The sequence below is a fragment of the Chrysochloris asiatica genome, unplaced genomic scaffold (assembly GCF_000296735.1).
Source record: "Chrysochloris asiatica unplaced genomic scaffold, ChrAsi1.0 scaffold00163, whole genome shotgun sequence".
NCBI lineage: Eukaryota > Metazoa > Chordata > Mammalia > Afrosoricida > Chrysochloridae > Chrysochloris > Chrysochloris asiatica.
Genome location: NW_006408681.1, coordinates 4,696,490 through 4,699,929, shown reverse-complemented (window position 1 = coordinate 4,699,929; position 3,440 = coordinate 4,696,490).

Below are 3,440 nucleotides of genomic sequence, written 5' to 3'. Positions count from 1 at the left end.
ATTCTCTTGAGAACTTAAGAGTAAATCACACACCAGAGAAACCTTTACTTTAATTGTAGAAATAAGAATTTTCAATGTCAAAATAATTATTCAATTGAAAATTGAATTTTGTATGATGCTTTGAAGTGACTATAATAAAAATAACAAAATAATATAAATAATGGCAATACAATGATCTTACACAATATTGAAGGAAAAGAAAATATTGGAAAGGTAGGTTTTTGTTTAGTTATTTCATTGGAGAGAAGACTTGTTGAATATAAGACAAATAAAAACAAAAATCAGATTATGGGATATTAAGAGTTCTTAAACAAATTCTGAGGTAAATCTATTATAGATATTAAATATAGAAGTTGGTTAAAATCTTCAGGTTCTTTATCTTTCTCATTGGTGGTTGGTGAATAAATTTGAATAGTATTAACTTGTCTTCCTTGTTGACAATATAGATATTATCCTATCATAGGGAGCATTGCACCTCAGGATAGATCTTGCAGTGTTTTCTTTGACAATGAATACAGCTCAGTTCCTCTATAAATTATAATTTTCAACATGATAGACCATCAGATTGTCCAATTCAAAATGGCCACTATTTTATTCAATTCAATATTCAGTAGTCATTTCAGCTGACAAATGCCTAAGATATCTATTTTTAAGTGTTCCATATAATTTTTGATAGCTTTCAATTTTCTTACATTCATTCTCTGCATGTTATACATTCCAGTGATGAATAAATATTTGCAGCTTTTTAGCCTAATTTTGTGTCATGCCACATCAGCAAATGGAGGTCATGAAAGCTTTGCTCCTTCTACATCATTTATGCCAAATCTACTTTGAGGAGAAAGGTATTCCTCAGTCATATTTTAAATGCCTTCTAACCTGAGGGGCTCATCTTCCAGGACTTTATCAGACAGTGTTTAGTTGCCATTCATAAGTTTTTTATTGGCCAGATGTTTTACATAGGACCTTCTTCCTGCTTGTCTTAGTGTGGAAACTCTACTGAAATCTGTCAACCAAAGGTAAAATGGCTGTTTTATGAAATACTAGTTGTATAGCTTCTAGCATCACAACAAAACACAAATCACTACAGTATAACAAACTGACAGATGAGTGGTAGCATGTCTGAATGCTATTGTTGTTGGTAAGCGCTGGAGAGTCAGTTCTGACTCAACTTATAGCGACCCTGCAGAGGGTTTCCCAGGAGCAGCTGCTGAGATTGAACCACTGACCTTGTAGTTAGCAGTCCAGTGCTTATCCAACAGTGCCATACCAGGTCTCTTTGTATCCGAATACTCTTGTTAAGTGCTTTCTAGTTGGTTCTGACTCAAAGCAGTCCTGTGTAGGGTTTATGAGGAGCGGCTGGTTGATTTGAATCACTGACCTTTTGATTCAAACTGACTTTGTGGTCCAGTACTTACCCTACAGAGCCACACCAAAACTCTGTTATTGATACTTTTGGTCAATTGATTGCCTATCAGTTTAGTGTTATGTTATTTAAACAACATGGCTGTTTAAAAGGATACAAATGGATTGAAATGAGAGAGCTATAGTATTTAAAAAAATGTAACATAGTTTCCTTAACTTTAGAGGGCTTTTATATATAATTATAACAATGAGCATAGGTAAGAATTGGCAGATCTTTAGTGATTGATCATAATAGTCTTTTTTCTGGAACCTGAGCACAACATTACAATCTATTCCCTTTAATTAACAGACTTAATTTTAGAGAAATATTCTTATATTTTTAATACATTTTATTTTAAATGTGTAATGCTTATCTGAATCATTAATTATCCTTAGATTTTCTATGTTCTCAATTTATATTATTTAACTTAAACAGTCTCATCAAGAATGCTAACAGTTCCCTTGTTGAGAAACCCTGAGATGATTGCTTCTTTTTGAAATTTTTCTTTGTTTTCACTTTTTTGTTCATATTTTTCTGAAATAATTGGCTATGTATGGTATGATTTTGTTAATATTCACGTTCATTTCTCCTTTACACTGGAGACGTTCTTACCCTGCTGAGACATTGAGGTAGTAGGAGGCTCTTTATTCTTTTCTAAGACTTTCCTAAGTCTTTTATAAGATTTCTGTGTCCTTTGTCAATTTATTTCCATTTCTTTTCAATTTTCTTTTTTCACTTCAAGAGTTCTACTGAACTTATTTAAGTCATGTTATATACACTTTCTTTTTTTCTGTGGTGTGTCTATGAGGACAAGAAGGAATCCATGGAAGATTGTCTATAGTGATAAGAGGAAGCCCCTTCACTTGTCTTTTTTTACAAACCTACCATTTTATGTTCATTTATTTGGATAAAATGTGCTCATGGTTTTTTTGTTTTGTTTTCTTTCAGCAGGTGTTTGAGAAGAATATTTCTGTAATCATGATTCCATCTTTATTTATCTAGAATAGCACGGTCCAATAGAATTTCTTTCTGAGATGACAGGACTGTTCTATATTCTGTACTTTCCAATATGGTAGACAATATGACCATGCAGCTATTGAGCACTTGATGTGTGGCTAGTGTGGCTGAGGCAATGGGTTGTTATTTAATTAAAAAAATAATAATATACATTAAAACAACACACATGTGGCTAATGTCTACCATATCAAATAGTACAGACTGTAGCTGAGAATTATTTTCAAGAAAAGCACTTCAGGAAGCTACTATGAATCAAATGGAGTTTCCACATGAGATAGAATATATCTGCTATGCTTAAACTAGGTTATATATTTTTTAAGAATGAAAACCTTATCTGATTATTTTTTGTACCTTTTTATTTTTATATTCCACTCATAGTGTCTAACATAAGTATCTCAGTGATAGTTTTTGAATTAATGCATCTACATGAAATGGGAAATTGAAATTTTAATACAAAACCTCATAGAAAAGGCTTTCTCAAAAAGCTGTATTTTTATCACACACAAAAATCCAGATATAATCTGTTTTTCAGAAATAAGAATTTAAGATTATTGAATTCCTTTCTTTTTCTTCTTTCTTCCTCCCAATGTATTCCTCCAATAGATTTAGTTTACTGAAATCAAGAGATCCAGTTTATTCAAAGAGTACAAGGAACGTATTGAAGACACAAACCAATAATTTAAAAAGTATGATCCTCTGGTAATTAAGGCTTCTGTCAACTTGCCTGGGTCAAGGCTCTCAGTGGTTGGGCAGGTAAGAGGTGGTAGTCTCTCATGATAAGATCTGCTATTATCAGTTGATCAACTGAAAAGAAATTTCTCAGAATGTGGATGCTGTGGAAAAACGGGCTTGCTTTTTTCCAGGTCCGAATCCTGCATCTGAACTCTGATTTTTTGGAATTGCACCAGTTGCCTATCATGTTGCCTACTATTTCTGGGAGTTGTCAGCAGTTTGCTATTTTATTTGCGGACCGCGGATTCATTTACCTCTACAGTCAGAATCTTGCCATCTGACCTACTTA